Source organism: Symphalangus syndactylus, chromosome 1 (genome assembly GCF_028878055.3).
Source record: "Symphalangus syndactylus isolate Jambi chromosome 1, NHGRI_mSymSyn1-v2.1_pri, whole genome shotgun sequence".
In the NCBI taxonomy this organism is placed as follows: domain Eukaryota; kingdom Metazoa; phylum Chordata; class Mammalia; order Primates; family Hylobatidae; genus Symphalangus; species Symphalangus syndactylus.
The window spans coordinates 13,103,195-13,121,274 of NC_072423.2; the positions used below are offsets into that span (position 1 = coordinate 13,103,195).

An 18,080-nucleotide genomic window follows, 5' to 3' on the forward strand; every position below is an offset into this window, starting at 1 on the left:
GAGAGTTCCTATCTTTTATTATTACCAAATATTCGAAAATGCTGATACCATAGAACATATTTAAGGAGAAATATACCCTGGATACACAAAAAAGGGGTAAGTGAATTGTGTAAAGTGTGATGAATTTTCGGCAGGTGGACGCATTTGCATAATCCACACCAGGACCCAGGGAGGGGACCCCTGTGCCTTCTCCTGATCTCTCCTTTATTGCTTCTCCCACAACCAACCTCCCTAGCCTATTCAGGCACTTTCCTGGATTGCTAGTACACTTCCAGGGTTTACTAGCCAAATTCCCACACAGATATGGTATGATTTATTGGCCAGATCAAACTTCAGCACCAGGTATGCACTTTTCCTCAAAAACAAATTCGCGAAAAGTGATCCGGTATATAAAAATAGTTTCAGGACATGACTGCCAAGACTGTGGTAGGAGCTAGCGGAGCGGCAGCTGAGACTGGAAGCAGAATGAGTTGCTGTGCGGGAACATTTCCCACCTAGATGGCACTGCAGGGTGGGGTGTTTGCCAGGAGCAAGCAGGGGGACCCGAAGGCTCTAAATCCAAGGGCACGGGATGTGGAGCCAGACAGCGGCGGCCCGGGTGGAGGCGTGTATTCACACACACGTGCCTCTCAGTCATGCCACTTACAGCAGTTGCTCCTCTCCTCTTTCCAACATGGAAAAAACGGCTTCTCTTTCCTTGCATCTTCCAACTTCTTTTTCTGAAACCTAATTCTGCTTTCATTTGCAGTTTAGTTTTTCTTCACTTCTAATCAGAAATAAAGATGTGGGTAATTTAAGAACCCATAATAATAATAATGAATAATTTCCCAGATAGGGCAGCTTGAAAAAGTGAAAGAGGATATTTTGACAATTCTGTACAATCTGATTTATTAATCTATGAGAAAACGTTTTGATGAAGTTCTGTTCTACCCTTGTGGAATCTACCTGTTCCTTGTTGGTTTGCTTTATCTCACCACTTTTGTTACAGCTGAAATACTGGCGCACTGAGCCAGAGAAAATTCTGAAACTGCACTTTCTAATAATGTAAAATATCTTAGACATTGGTCTCCAAAATAATTAAGTATCATCATGTGGCTGGGATCTACTCACCGTACTATAGAAAAACAAACTCATTAGGGATATGGTATAAACTATATTAGGTAACATTAGAAATTTTAGAAGTTCCATCCAATCTCACCCAATATTGCAACTTATTTACCTTTATAGATTTGGGCAAATTAGTTTCTTAATTATCTCCTATAATTGCACATCAAACTAAGCAATGTCCCTTTACAAACAATCACCTTGGTGGTGACATGCTTCTCTGGAGAGGTTTCAGTTCAGGACATGATGTGGAGTTTCTGGGATGACCCTCAGATCGTCGACACTCTTTTTTGAATATTTTTAGAGACAGCAAAAATTCACCATCAGTGAGCGAATTTGAGGTCTGGAAAGACACAAAAGGGATCACAATAAAACCAACTGTACTGAATAATGAGAACAATCAAGCCAAACAGAATTGTTCTGGATTTGTAAAACTGAGCAAATAAAAGTAATGAACCTGATGTTTTTATTATGTGGTTTGTGTACTGTTCCATAACGATATTCTTCTAAGCTAATTTTTAAATATATGTGGAACAATAGCAGCCTCATTTGGGTAACTGTATAGCTTTCACAATGAGTATTCTAAAGAATACCCATTCACTTAGAAAAAATATTTCCCATTGTATCATCCTGTGTGCTGGGGGATTGGTGCAGGAGCTACAGAATTAAGAAGGCCTATATGGGAGTCCTTTGAAATGCAGCCTTGCAAGTGTTTTCCTAACCAACTCTTGTTTTTCGTGGCTGTTGCACAGTTTCAGCAGAAGTCTACATATTCTGCCTGTAAGTGACCTGGACAAGCAGCATGAGTTGAACATTTTGGTAGGGCCTTTCTTTTCTAACCTTTTAAGTGCCTTTTGAATGTATGAGAAATAAAAGCTCTCACACTGAGAAGAGACATTAGAAATAACTCCCCAAACTCCCTTAATATGTGATCGCCTTTAATAATACCAACAAGAAGCACTACAGGGAGGTTCACACAATTTGAACTCGAATTAAACGCAGATGACTATCAAGTGAACCCTGACTCTCAGAACATTACGGTTAATTAAAATGTCACATTTTCTGTGACAGTGATAAGATATTGGGATACCATAGGGTCTCCATCATTAATGGGTTAACATCCTTAGCAAATAAATTTTGACCTAATTTTTAAAGACTAAACATAGCACAGCATTTAATGAGCATAATTCAGTCAGAGAATGCATTTTTTTCAGATAAAAAAATTAATTCCTGTGTACTTTCAGGATAATTGAAAAGTTTATATTGTGTAGAGATTAAATGCAGATAAAGCGGTTTATTTTCCTTGTATTGTTTGGAATACAGTTTGCTGTAAAAGATAATCCCACAATTTATAATCTAGACATTTTATTATTAGACTTTAGTAGGCTTTTATAAAATGAACTGGATATTTTTTAATTATCTTCTCTTTTTTAAAGCTCTTTAATGCCTCCCAATCCCTGCCCAAGAGTGACCTTTGTAGGGAAGTTGGCTGGCTGCCATGAAGAGGACATTTGAGTCAGAACACAGAAATGATAGCACTGATAGTTGTGTGACCTGCAGGATCACCCCAAATGGAATCTCTCAGATGCGCTTCTCCCAGTTGCCTTTGGGGGTCCAGTACAAAATGAATACTTTATATTTCAAGCAAATGGAAAGAAAATGGACAAAGCATATTTTTACTAAGAATTTTTTTTTGAGATGGGGAATTTTGACTGATGTTAATATAAATACATGGGAGCGGGGAGAGGGCACAGTGGTTCACGCCTGTAATACCAGCACTTTGGGAGGCTGAGGCGAGTGGATCACTTGAGGTCAGGAGTTCAAGACCAGCTGGTCAACATGGCAAAACCCTGTCTCTACTAAAAATATGAAAAATTAGCTCGGTGCGGTGGTAGGTGCCTGTAATCCCAACTACTTGGGAGGATGAGGCAGAAGAATTGCTTGAACCCAGGAGGTGGAGGTTGCAGTGAGCCTAGATCACACCACTGCACTTCAGCCTGGGGGACAGAGTGAGTGAGACTCTGTCTCAAAAAATTAAATAAATAAATAAATAAATAAATAAATAAATAAAATAATTAAAATAAATAAACATATATACACATGTATCACTTTACAAGTTAAATTTGGAAGAGAACCCTCACATGAGAGACTTAGGTACATCCTAGCCTCACATGTGTTTGGGAAGCATAAACTACTAATAAAATGCATTCTCATTATTACATAAATATAGGTTAAGAGATTACACATGTAAATAATTTCTGTTGGATTCTAACCTTACAGGATTATCTAAAGTTCTGAATAAATCGTTCTCAGATCCACACACTTCATTAGTATTCTTGGTTAGCCCTAAAGGTTTTTACAAAGTGGAGTGTGCGTTTTTGAAAGAAACTATTAGTTCTTAACAAATAACATTCTTTTATTTTTGACATGCCAAATATAGCATTTTGTAAATGGGTTCACTAATCCTTTTAAATTTCAATACCTAGAGAAGCATTTAGATTCAGAATGTGAAGTGCCAATCATTCAGACAGAACACATATTCCTCTAAGGAATTGCCTCAAGAATAAAAGAAAAATTCTCTCATTAATTTATAAATTGTCCAGGGTGCAGCACACAACAGTATCACACTAGGTCTGTCTGGAGCTGGGGTCCCAAGAGTCAAACCCATTTTCATTCCTAATGTAGGAAGGTACAGAGCCTTGACAGAGCTGAGCCCAAAAGGTCAGAGGAAGCAGGGTGTCTCAGTCTAGGAGGGCAGGCAAAGAACAGAGAAAATTCTTTAATTTGAGCATTTTTTTTTCTTTCGTGCTACTTTCCTGCTTGGTCTTAAATTTGTCTTCTCTTGAAAAATAGAATATTCATGGGTTTAAGCATTTCACTGCACTAGATGAGAGAGGGAGACCTGGACCTCTGTCTTCACAGAGCTTATGTGGTCCAGCGTGTGTGAAGGCATCTCAGGCAATCAGAATGCAGTCTCAAAAGCGCCTTCCCAGGGAAAGGACATTGTGCTTCGAGAGCACCAAGGAGGGGTCCCTACCTGATCTCGAATTTGTGTAGGAAGAGACTGGGACCAAGTTAAGCTTCCTAGAGGAGGTTATCAGGCTGAGAAATGAAGGCGATAAAATTGAGCTCAGCAACAAGAGAGAGGAAGGCAATTCTTCTAATATTTGAAGGCAACTAACATGTTTCATCCCCATTTCCACCATCCTTCTTGTGGGAGGGTTTCCAGAACTTTCATCAGCACAATCTCCTGAGCAGATCTACTTGTTGATTGATATTGCTCTTAAAATAGGGGTTTCAAATTAGAATGGAATAAGCCAGATGCAATGGAAATAGCATTTGTCATAGTAAAGTTTTGCTACCTTTTTTTGATATTGTTTTTTAGAGGATACTAAAATTATTGTGACATATTGTTTATTCATTTTGAGCTTACAGTAAACGAAAACAAAATAGATTTTTTTCCAACCGAAATTAATGTGTGTTCAAGTCCTTCCCATCATATATAAGAAGATTTCACATATCCTTGTTAAATGTCACGTTACTGGTTTCAATCCATCACTCATGTCTATAAAGTTGTTTTGAATCTTGGTTGTGTCATTTGAGGCATTTGCCATCTATCCTAGCCTGTGTCAGCTGCAAGTTTAACAAGGATTTATATTAAAAGATGCTTAATAAGATTCCTGTATCTTTATCCTACGAGCAACTTCTCTCTGGAGCTTCCTCGATAGGTTGATTAGAATAATTTTCCATACCTTTATTTATTCAGCCAGGTATAAATCTACTCACATATTTTTCCAAACCACATTTCCTCATAAGATCCAATAATATAAAGAACTTGGCCAAATGTCTTGCTGAAATCGATTTACATAGTTTCTTTGATAGTCTCCATATTTTCCAATGTAGTAAACCATTTAAAAATGATTTTACCAAATAAATCCCTGTGGTTTCTAGTAAACACCTTTTCAACTTTATAACACTCTGTTAAAAATCACTCCTAAAACTTTGTTGAGTGTCAGCACCCATCTTCCTGACCTGTAGTTTCTGAATTGTGTTGCTTCTCCCCATCTGGACCCATCTGCCATCTCTGGTCTTCTGGCAGCTCTTCTGTCCGCCAGGGTTTTCGGAGGATTACTGAAGTGGTGTGGTCCCTGGATGGCACTTCTGACACTGGATTGCAATGGATAGGTGACTCCTCCCTACCCCCATCTTCCTCCTGTCTTCCAGCAGGGATTTACCTATTGGTAAAACAAGGACCACAAAACCCACTCCTGGGGTTGTGGTGAGAATTTCGTGAGTTAACTTATGATAAGGAATTGCCTCAGTGTCTAGACCAGGGCAAAATCTCAGCAGTGGTCAGCCACTGATTCCTTGATAGCTATGTCCAAAACACTGGTGGGCATAGCTATAAAGGAATTTGAAAATTGTTGCTGTCTATTAATTAATTTTGCCTAAATTCCCTGAGACTTCCATCTGGTCATGTTTCTTCCTTGAAAATAAATGTTTGATTTGTGATATAAAGGCTATACTCACCTCTACTTATTACCTTTCAGAGGATCAAATACAGCAATAGAAAAGGTTTTCATACCCACAGATACGGTTGAGGCAGTAAGTACTTTGTGACCTTGTGGTGGAGGAATCCAAACTCATGAATTCATTCATGTTTAAGCACATGACTACTTCAAGAAAAATATTCAGATAAATGTCATTTCTGTGTACAGAAAATATCCACAGTTAGGTTTAACTATTTTTTTTTTTTTGGTAACATCAATCTGGTAATTCACTAACCAGGTCAGGCATCTTAATGATGTGACTTTTTTTTTTTTGACAGAGTCTTGCTCTGTTGCCAGGCTGGAGTGCAGTGGCATGATCTTGGCTCACCGCAACCTGCACCTCTCATGTTCAAGTGATTCTCCTGCCTCAGCCTCCTGAGTAGCTGGGACTACAAGCATGTGCCACCATGCCCAGCTAATTTTTGTATTTTTAGAGACGGGGTTTCACCATGTTGGCCAGGATGGTCTCGATCTCCTGACATCGTGATCTGCGCACCTCGGCCTGCCAGTGTGCTGGGATGGCAGGCGTGAGCCACTGTGCATGGCCTGATGTGGCATTTTTAAGATAGTTATGAAATGGAAAACATGGATTTTGCTTGGAACAACTTTAGTCACAGATTTTTCTGTATTTTATTTATTACAGTTGAAATATTTGAAATATCCAGTTAAATTTTCAAAAATATATCCACTTAATAAAAGTTTTATTTAAATCATCTATGATGTAAATAGTAACCATGCTTTAAAATACGTTTTATTAAGCTAAGGGTATCCTTTGCCACTTTCTGTTTGGTAGTATCTGCCAGAGTTGGTCCATTTAATAAAATTCTTTGGCACTCTTCCATAGAGAGGATAGCACGTGTAGAGAAGATCTCAATGCAAAGATGGCTTGGGGTGAGGTTTAGTTCAAGAGTAAGTCTGTGTTTAAAATGCAAGAATACTCCGGCCATTTACAGGCATAATAAATACAAATGCAGCATGGTGAGATGGGATATGAAGCCTGAGATTTCACAGCACTCCTTCTAATTCATCACCACTGTCCTGGTCTGGCTTAAGAAGATTATTATTGGGAGAATAAAATGCAATGCGTATGAAAGCCAGGCAGGTAGTTGCGGCTCAATCTATTACAGTCATTACCACTTACTGCTTTTAAGACCTCTCTCTAGCTAGTTCCGCAAGAAAGAGGGACAGAGCTAAACAGACTAGGTAACCAAAAAGCATAAGAAAGGAAAAGCAAACTCTCCTAATAAATCAGTACCTAGGACATTATGAACAAGCTATTTGAAAATGGATGAAATTCCTTATGATTCCTGCCTCTTTAGGCCAGGAATTGAGTCCAGGAGTTGGAGCTGAAAATTGGAGGGTGTCTTTGTTCAGAATTTGAGAAAAATGAAGCCAGCACTGCCGCCAGAGCTTCTGCCTGGGCACGCTGTCCTGGTGCTGTCTGTGGGCACTGCATTGCCAGACATTGATTTGTCTTGTGTGAGCTTCGCTGGGTCCTCATGTGGCTCCGTAAACCAGGCCTGTGGGCAGCACTTCAAGCACGTTTCGTTCCGTTGCCGTCTTCCTTGTCTGCCATGCTTTAGCTGGGGCTGGGACACAGGGGCGTTCTGTCTTGAGGTGGCTCTAATGCTGCTCTGTGCCACTGTCTAGCAGGGTCGGTTAGTGGCACTCATGTCGCTTTTTCTTGGCTGCTTTCCAACTGCCAACTGTTGCCAGTTGTGTAAACCACTGGTGGGCACAGAATTCTTCCTGCCAGACACCTACTGTTTTTTGCTTGGTAATCAATAGTCTGGGATTGAAGCTACTTCAAAAAAGAGGAAGTAGGTTGGGAAGATACAAGTGCTTGTGTATGTGTTTTGTCCAGCTTAAAAACAGACAGACAGACAGACAGGTAGACAGACAGACAGAAGAACATAGCCCTAGCCCTCCCACTTTCATTTTGCCTTTAGAAGAATTCCTGGTGTAGTGAAGCCGAGTCAAATCTCCAAACAGAAAGCCAATGATAACCAAAAGACAGTATTCCAAAGAAACTTTGTCAATAGGGCATGCCCCTGACATTTTTTAGTTTATCCTGAATTCATCCCTTTTTCTTACCTTGCAAACCGATTGCTGCCTTTATTTGGGAAATCACCTTTCTCCACAATTTAGGAAATGTGTAAACATCAACATTTAAAAGAAAAAATGGTAATACCTTGATATCCTAGATAAAGAAGTAAAAAAAGAAGAAACTTTAAATCTGCCTTGAATGGATAGAATGACATTCAGTATTGTGAAAGGCAAAATAATGCAGCCCCCAACCCCAACCACGACGTCCACATCTTCATCCCTAGAGTCTGTGAATATGTGTTACTTTACGTGGAAAAAGGAATGAAAGTTGCAGACAACTTTAATTGGGATCATCCATTTAATCATCCTGGATTACTGGAGTGCTCCCAATGTGATCACAGGGGTCGTTAAACATGGGAGACAGGGTAGGAGTGTTGGAGTGAAGTGACAAGAGAAAGACACTCCCTACCCCCACCTTTGTGGGCTCTAAGGATGCAGGAAGGGCCAGGAGCCAATGAATGCAGCTGGCCTCCAGGAGCTCAAAAAGGCAAGGAAGCACATTTTTTCCTAAAGCTTCCAGAAAGGAATGCAGCCCCAAAGACACTTTGATTTTAGCCCAGGAAGAGCTGATTTCTACTTAAAACAGTAAGATCATCAATGCGTGTTGCATTAAGTCCCTAAGTTTGTGGTAACATTGACAGCAACCACCTCCTGACATGTCCACCGTCTTCCACATGTGTTCTCAGCACCGGTTTTTGTTTCCTTTCTCAAATGCACCACATGGTACCCACCAAAAAGCCGCTGGGATACCGTTCCTCCACCTGCAGCATGCCTGCTTCCTGTCTGTACATCGCTGCCTTTTCCTTCCTTCCAGCCTTTGTTTAAACGTCACCTTCTCAGTGAGACTCTCCTTGACCACCCAGTCTAGAACATGCTCTTTCTCCAACCCATGACATTTGCTTCCTGTTCGCTGTTCTTTTACTTAATAGCTTGTATGAAAAAAAAAAAAAAACAAAAAACAAACTCAGGACCCCAAACTCACTATGCCAAGGGAAATGTTAAGCTTGGAAACTGAGTCACGCAAAACCGCCTCCCGCTTTGATCCTAAATACATAGCTGCGAAGACAGAGGACCGCAGAGATCCCCAGGGGTCTCCCTTCCAATTTGCTCCCAAGGAAATTCCTTGTGGACCCCAAGATCTCTACCCTAAAACAGAGTTCCGTTGAATTTCACCCTGACAATATCAATTAACAGTGTATCTTCACAGGCATGGTCTAAGACAGGACTAGAAACCGTCCTCTGCTCACCTGAGACAAATGCCTATTTGACGGCCTCTTCTTGGGGTTTTCTTTATCTTATGTAGAAATGCAGCTTCACTGAGTGCAAAATGAATGTCTCTACCCCCACTTTCACATGTAAAGCTTGGATTTAGTGAATGCTGTTCAAAACCTCAAAAGAATGTGACTGCTTCTCTCTTTTATCTACCCTCCCTGGTTTTTTCTTTCCTCCTTTCCTCTCCTGCCCACTTTTTCTCCTTTACAGTGAAGCCTCAAAATCTTCTTTGAAAAAAGTAATACGATATAAGAAATAATTTTTAGACAGATAGCAAGGGTAAAGGTTCTTGGTAGAAATTTCCCTGTAATAAAGAACAACCTCTGAACCATCTCTTTTCTAACAGAAAAGGCAGCTTGAAGGGTGGAGCCCGCAAGCTTTGATATGCAAATGCAGGCCATTAGAAACTGGGTTCACTCAATATGGCAATTCTCCTTGTCACTAGGTGTACCAAGTGTCATGGCCACCTCCAGATAACAGCATGTGTTAAAGCCATATCAAAAGTACAGGTCGCAGATCCTCCTGAGGCTCATGTCCCTTTTTCCTAGGCACGTCTTCAACCTTGGCAGAATAAATCTCTAAATTGATGGAGACTTGTCTCAGTCATTTTCTTTGGTGTTACACTTGCATTAAAAATGAAAAATTATGTCATTATTTTCTCGTTTATTATCTATCTTCCTCAACTGAATGAGAGACTCATGGGGCGGAACCATATCTGTTGTGTGTTCTGATGTATACTCATCACCAGTACGGCATCCGGCTCGTAGTCATGCACAGTTATTTGTTAATTTAAAAAAAAAAAATCAATGCATTTACCTCAATTCTCTTTCTGAGCGACTGATTTTATGGTATTTATCTACCAGTGACTTTGTGTTTAATTATTATAATGTGAAAAATACTCAGGATAAGATGGAAACATTTTCCTCCCATTCTAATTTAAAAATATTTTTTGCTGTTATACGTGTGCTTTTTTTTCACATCTTGATAATTCCTCTGTCATGTTCTGTAAATATCATATTGCTGTTTTGATTAGTATGAAAATTAATATATACATTAATTTTGAAGTAATTCTTATCCTTCCAATATGTTGCGCTTTCATTAAGTATCACAGTATGTTTCTATTTTTATTCAAATATTTTTTTAATCTCTCAGTAGAGTTCTATATTTAAAAAATGTTCCTAATGACTAATTTATTTTTTGTTAGGGTCATTCAAAGGTATTTTATTTTTAAGTTTTTATTGTAAATTAATTATTTTAACAATTATATTTTGAATTGTTTATTGCCAATACATAAGAAAGGATTTTGGCCTATTTTCCTGGTTTCAGTTGCATAACTGAACTTTTTTGTATATTCTGAGTTTATTTTTAATATATTTTGTAGCACTGTTGGGAGGATTGAATGACATAAGTATATATAAAATGCTTAAATTAGCATATTTTACATTGTCAGCCTCAATAGATACTTATTTTTTTTCCTTTCCTTGTCCCCTCCCCTCTTCCTTGTTAAGATGCAGAATTGGTGCATGTGTGTGAAGCGGTCATTTGTCCCCCTTGTTCTGATCATTCTAGTTCCTGTTGTTTCAGGTGTCATTACATGGGCTGGAACATCAAAGGGCATTTTAAATAATAGTGCTTTTTCATTATAGTTAGTCTAAGGAAGCATCTTATAATTTCTGGTTTCCCAAGAGGTTTTTTCAGGAGTAGATTTTTAATTTTATCATACTTTCCTAAGTGTCTTAATCTTTGAATATGATTCATTATATTTATGTATTTCCTAATGTTCTAGTGTCCTTATATTTTTTCGTAGTCACAGGGTAATGTTTTTTAATATTATATTGACCTAGGTTTGCAAATATTTTATTTAGAGTCTTTGCATATATCACATAAATAAAAAAGAACTACAGTCTCATTTTCCTTTCTGTCAATTTTAGGTTTTCGTGTTAGAGTAATGGTAGCTTCATAAAATGAATAGGGATACTTTGTATCTCTTTCAGTGCTGTAAAATCAATCTCTCTCTCTCTCTCTCTCTCTCTCTGTGTGTGTGTGTGTTTGTGTGTGTGTCTTTTTATCTCTCTTACACTTTGGTAAATGACTTGATCATATACCCATGTGACTTAAGACTTACCTTATTTCATTGAATCCAAGTTACCATCACTGTTAAAATATAATATTGTTTATGTACTAGTGAGAAGGAAGAAAAATGCTACCTATCAAACTGTGACTAAAACAAATCTTACCAGTTAGAATTTCACTTTATACTTATTAAAGTCTATTTGGATCTCTTAAGAGACAGCTTTTTAAAATCATATATTAGTTTTTTTCATGTGTTTATACATATGAATAAAACATAAGTAAAATAAATCTAAAGTTTTCCTAAATATTTTTCACATTGAGTTCTATGCTTCTGAATTTCTTAGACTCCAGATCATTATTCGTACAGACAATACCACCATCAAGAACAGTGGTGGGGCAGATGAGCGGATGCCCCACCCTTGTCTCAGGATGTCTCTTCTTGGTGGGTGAAACCATTCTGCAGGCTGTGCTTTGCATACACGGGCAACAGCAGCCCCTTGCTGACTGCCTCCAGTCCTCCTGACAGCGATTTCCGCTGCATCCCCACTTCAGAGGTGTCAAAGTTGGGAAAAGTTTGTGTCTTAGTGTAAAATAAAGTATGGTGTCTGATTCCTCTTATTACCTTACCCTCCACATTCAAGCAATTAGCAAGTGCTTTTAATTCTAAATCAAACCATTTATTTTTTGTATTTATTAGAGTTCCTCATCTCTGTCCATTCGCACTGCCATCCCCTTGGTCTAGGTCACATGGATTTTCATCTGGATGGCAAAACAATCCTTCAAGTGCCTCCTTTTCTAACCTCCAGCCCCCTAAGTCCCCACCTTCACGTGACAGCCCAGTTTCCCTAAACCCCTTACTGCAGCCCTCAAGTCACTGTGTCTCTTGCCCCCCTGCTGTAGATGCCATATTTCATTTCCTCAGAGATGCCAAGCTTCTTCCAACTCTTGTCTATCCATGTGTTTCTCTTACATTTCTGACGTCAGTAGCATATTCCTATGCTTAGGTGTCAGCATACATGTCAGGTTTTCAGAGACATTTTCCTGACTCTCATCCTAATTTTCTGTACCCTGGCTCTTGTTATAGTCTATTTCCAAGTGTCTTCCAAGAATAGTTTGTGGGTGGTGTGTTCTCAACCTCTGCCCCTTGAGGATCTCCTCCTCTTGTCTTGTCTCATGAATGTCAGCTGGGCAGAGGCCTGAGGCTCAGAGGTTCTCTCCAGACTCATCATCTAAGGCATCAGCCCTCTAACATTCGGCATCAGGGAATGGTTTTGTGGTGGGTGGTGGGGGGATGGTTTTGGGATGAAACTGTTCCACCTTAGATCATCAGGCATTAGTTAGAGTCTCATAAGGAGCTCGCAGCATAGGTCCCTTGCGTGCTCAGTTCACAACACAGTTCATGCTCCTATGAGAATCGAATGCCCCAGCTGATCTGATAGGAGGTGAAACTCAGGCAGTAATGCTCACTTGCCTGCCTTTCACCTCCTGCTGTGCGGCCCAGTTCCTAACAGGCCATTGACCAGTACCAGTCTATGGCCCAGAGGCTGGGGACCCCTGATCTGAGGGGGGTGGCTCTGTATGACAAAGCAAGGTCTCATTCCAACCCTGTTGCATGGTACTAGACCTGTGAAAATTGTGGAATAATGAATAAATCTGGCCCTCAGCACATAACTTTGTCTGCATGTTCTTGATCAATTTAATCAATTCTAGAGAAATGCATCATCCCCAGCTTCTGTAAAGGCATCTGTGTGTATGACTTAGTCCTGAGACCCAGCCAGGCCATGGTTCATTTGACCAGGGCTGGGAACTGGCTCTAAGATTCTTCAGTCCATTGGCTGGTCAATGACTAATTAAAATACCTTCATGAGAAAGTTGCTGGAAAGAGATGGAGAGAAGAGAATTACTCTGTAGTGGTAATTTGAGTGGAAATTAACATGGAGTTAATATCAGCCAAAGAAGCAAGAGGAACACGATGGGAAAGAGGAGCAGATCTGTGGGGGAAGGGGGATAAGAACACCTTTATCTTTGAAGAGAAGGAAGGAGAGAGAGAGGGAGATAGAGAGAGAGAGAGAGGAAGGGGGAGTAGGAGAGAGGAGGGAGAGAAGGGGGTAAGAGAGAAACTAAGAAACCAGGAGGCACCTCCTGGATCACGGACATTGACTCCCTTACCTCCTTCTTCACATCCCAATTATCAGCAACTCCTTACAGTTCTTTCCCAAATAACATACAGCACACGCGTGGAAATGTGTGTGAGCGTATGTCTTCATCTGCGCCTCCCTCTTCTCTCGATGTACGGGACTTCATGCCTTGAAGATCTGTGCATGCTTTGACCCATTCCTTCTCTGGGCGCAGCTTGGGGGGCCTCTCAGGGACAGGAGGTGCACAGCGCCCAGGCCCACCGTGCTCTCAGGCCTGTTCCATGAGTCCTCTGGTGAGGGCCCCACTGGCTCAGAGAACCAGCCAGGAGATGAATTGTCCCTCAGAAATCTCTCTTCACAAGTAAAAGCCTCTTGAATCATCCACAGAGCTCCTCTCATCTCTGTTCCTGCCCACAGGGTTTCACCTTGAGAGATCACACCTCCAGGACAGAGTGCCTCTCACTCCAGCCCTGGCCCACAGGGAAAAGTGGCTTCTGAATGTGGATAGACACACAAGGGCAATGACACGCAAGGGAGCGAGTGGGCTGCAAAGCTTTAGATGCCTACGGGGTAGGGCCCCTCAGGAAGGGTAGCTGCCCTGCCTCGGGCTGGTGTGGACACTGCTTCTGAGCCACAGGCAGATCTGGAGGGTGGACACAGTGTCTGTTTGTCTTCCGTATGGGAAAGCCAGCACTGCTCACTCATTTTACTCTTTCTTTCATCCATTTTCATTTTCTTTGGAGTTAATGGAAATTTCTCTAATTAAGATAGCAGATTAACTCAGGTTAAGGGCTGGCTTTTGTTTTGCATTTATTTGTTTTGTGAGTGTGCATTTAGTTTTCATCTTTTTATGCACTCTCATAACTGCTGTACAGGCATGTTGGAAAAGCTACAGTGAGTACTCCCAAAATCATATCAATTTAGACCAAGACCCCAAAGTGTCCTAGCATCCCCCCTTACAGGATCTGGCCAACTATGTCCTCTAGGATCCAAGCTAGACTAAGGAACCAGTTCACAATTCTGTGTGTTCATTTCACAACTTTGGAGCCATTTTAAAAGTATGTACACAGTTTTCAATAGGTTTCATTGATTAGAAATATCAAATGCTGTTTTAAAGAGTTTCTCTTTTTTGCTTGTTTCATGCAAACCAAACACAATTCATTTTGTAACATAAGTGCTCCTTTTTGTTCTTCACAGACATTACAGAACATATCTCAAGTTCCAAAATCTTGCATAGTGTGTAAGCCAAAATTGCACTGGTCATAGTTAAACATGTCAGGAAGACTTCAGTCAAGTCTACTGCAAGACAGCAGAAAGGTTGGAGTTGAAATTGAACTCAGCTCCACTGAAGCAAGTGGCTGGAGAGGTGCAGAGCTGGCAAGGGGCATCTTAGGCCAACTGTGTTTGCTCCTTGGCCTTACCTAAAGGAAAATCAAATTTTCTCATTTCTTTCAGATAAGAAATAGTTTTACAACTTGGAGTAAGGTGCCCACTAAAGTTAGTTCCTACCCTCTCACAGAAGTGAGGAGACAGAATTCTATTCCCTGCTGATTATGTTTTAAAGCCATGCCTTCCAGATCATCCAGAAAGACCATCCTGGGTTGTAAAACTAGCAGGAGGCTTTGAAAAAGATTTACATTGTCAAGGGGCAAGACAATGAAGAGTCTTTAACAATGACAGATTGAAAGAAGGCTTTAAGAAGAGGGAGGTCAGGTCCTCAAGTTGGGAAGAAACCTGTCTAAAGTGAAATCAAGTTGAGGGGAACATCAGGGCTGTCTCGCTAACAGGAAGTCATCCAATGCAAGGGCAGCTAGAGGGGGATGAGTTTCCTACCTACTGGTACATGTTTGCGAGAGTGTGTGTGTGCTTTCCATTTGAACCACGAGAGGCACAGTGGTGTCTCAACTTATAGGACAATGAGGAGGAGACTCTTGGCCACAGGCAAAGCCCACTGCTGCTTGCATGCACTTTCTCCAGCTGGCACCATCCAGGGCAGTTCGTGTTGAGGCATCAGGTGACAATGCTTCCTGCAAGAGAAAAGAGTGGGGATGTTACAGAGATGCTTTGTGTACACAAATTGAGTCCTGAGTCAGCAGTGGCCTAGGGCCATCCCTCGGGGTGGGGAGAGGTGAGCTGGCCAGTGATGGGCCGGGGTGCCAGCTTCTCCCTGGGGCCAGGAGCTTATTTGTCTGCCAGTTGCTCCAGACTGCCCAGATGTGCGATGCTGTAGTGTCTTGAATCAGACAAATAGCAAGAGGTGGGAGCAGAGCATCTCCCCGTTTCACTGCGGAGCTGGAAGGGAGCCAACTGTGGGGGCCACCCTTACAGAAAGGGCCACCTGGAAATAATCCGGCAGGAAACCTGTGAAGCTGACTAGGTCCGTCATGACCAAGAAGCCATTTTTCCCTTTTGTCTGTTTTCTGGGCCATCTCAAACATCTTTCTGCGAATAAATAGCCCTTATCTGTAAGAAGATCTGACAGGCCGTTAATGCATAGAGAGTGTGATATCAGTGGGGAAGAACAGGTGTGTGGGTGACAAGAGTTTCTTGATCCAAAAGCTGCTTTCTTTGTGCAAACCAGCCTCCTTCCTTTCACACAAAGGTGATTGTTTCTCAGCAGGTACAGGAGAGCTGTTTCCATCTGGCAGAGGGATCTGTAAGATAATTGGCTGCAGGACAAAGGTGGCATGGGGTTACCACGCAGGGAAAATCACCCTGCACTACCTAGAGGCTGTTCCCCTGGATCCGAGGGAGGCTGGCCCTGGGAGACTGGGGTGTGCTTCTGTAGCAGCTCCTTTGGGTTGAGGCAGGAGTGATGGGGCACTGCACTGGTCCGCTTGTGCAGTTGTCTGGGTTGCCTGCTGCTCTTTGGAGAGAGTTTGCCCTCGTGCCTTCTTCTTACAGTGACGTGACCTCTCTGGTAGTAGCAGATCACAGTGCCAGCCACCTTGATAGCTGGGTGGAGACCTCACTGTCTGCATGAGAAAATTTGGGTTTCCCAGGGCTACTCTGCTCATCCAAATGGTCTCCTAGGCATTAAGAATAGATTTCCTGGGTCTACTCATTTCTAGATTCTTCAGCTTGTGCAGATACCCAAGGGGTCCCTTTCTGAACAGTACAGGAGGAGATACATTTGCTAATGCTTCAAAAACAGTTTAGGCCCGTCATGGTGGCTCATACTTGTAATCCCAGCACTTTAGGTGGTCAAGGAGGGTGGATCATTTGAGGTCAGGAGTTTGAGACCAGCCTGGCCAACATGGTGAAACCCCATCTCTACTAAAAGTACAAAAATTAGCCCAGCACGGTGACGTGTGCCTGTAATCTCAGCTACTTGAGAGGCTGAGACATGAGAATCTCTTGAACCCAGAAGGCGGAGGTTGCAGTGAGGTGAGATCGCACCACCACATTTTAGCATGGGCAACAGAGCGAGACTCTGTCTCAAAAAAAAAAAAAAAAAGAAACAAAGCTTAGTTTTCTGATGTGTTGTACAAGATGGTGATTCCTGTTTATTCTTCTACATCTAACTTAAATCACACCTCCTGCTTGACACTTGAGGCATTAATTTATATTTTGGCATTAATCATAGCGTGTCTTCTATGATATGTGAGTATGAGTGTGTTTCCTCCAAATTCTGGACTTCCAGAAGTTAGGAAATGTGTCTTATTTTTCTTTGTAACTGTTAAAACAGTGACTGTGTAATGAGTAAGCATTGCATTATTGTTCAACTGAATTTACAATCTCTCTGTCTTTGAAAGGAATAATAATGGTAGCAATATTCCTTAAAGAAACCTCTTCAAATATTAATATTTCCACATTGGCCTTTGTCAATACTGCATCCATTTAGTTATTTTTCTAAAGCCCAGGTGTTCCTTGTGAAGCTTGCAGGGCAGGAGTGGATAAGCTCATCCAGGGCATATTAATCCCCAGTATCATTTTAAAAATATGTAATAGCAGTAGCTAATATTTAAAAGAAATAAGGGTGCTATCAAAAGTGGATTTCACCATGGCAACATTGTAGGCACTGATGCCAGTTAAGATGGTGTTGCTATCATCCAGTGAGAGATGACAGTGGCCTGAGCCGGGATGTGGCAGTGCGGGGTGGGGTAGGTGTGCTTAGCTGGTGGGAACAAAATCCATAGGATTTGTCCCTGGATTAGCTGGGGACAGTGGTGGTGAGGAAGTAAGTCCCTCCAACCCCCACCCCAGGGCTCACTTAAGTTATTTCTGAAGTGACCTGGATGGAAGGGAGGGCTATTGACTAAGACATGAAACGCTGGAGGGGAAAATTTTGTAGGAGATATTTGGGTTTGGACATGATTTAAAGGCACCTGTGAGACATCCCGGTGGACGAGGCTGCTCTCTTTGCATGTGCATCTGGGAACTCTGGGACAGAACTTGGCTAGGAGAGGGAGGGATGCATCAACTACCAGCATCCACAGAAAGAAGAGCCCCTTTGAGGAACGTCCAGTTACATGTAGAAGGTTTCATTCACCGGTCAACTGAGAAATAACAAAAATGAGCTGCCAGGCACAGTGACTCATGCCTGTAATCCCAGCACTTTGGGAGGCCGAGGTGGGTGGATCACTTGAGGTCAGGAGTTCGAGACCAGCCTTGCCAACATGGTGAAACCCCATCTCTACCAAAAATACAAAAATTAGCCGGGCATGGTGGTACATGCCTGTAGTCCCAGCTACTCGGGAGGCTAAGACAGGAGAATTGCTTGAACCTGGGAGGCAGAGGTTGCAGTGAACTGAGATTGAGCCACTGCACTCCAGCCTGGGTGACAGAGCCAGACTCTGTCTCAAACACATGCACACACACACGCACGAATGCACAC

At 41.6% G+C, this 18,080-nt stretch overlaps 1 long non-coding RNA gene across 1 annotated transcript; it reads right to left on the reverse strand.

Moving 5' to 3' along the window:
• Positions 1-349: 349 nt before the first annotated feature.
• On the reverse strand, positions 350-7,840 carry LOC129489391 (uncharacterized). Its single transcript, XR_008659965.2, has 3 exons — positions 7,749-7,840; positions 1,305-1,447; positions 350-766 (listed from the first exon to the last, which is right to left on the reverse strand). It is a non-coding gene; the product is annotated as an uncharacterized lncRNA (long non-coding RNA).
• Positions 7,841-18,080: the final 10,240 nt, after the last annotated feature.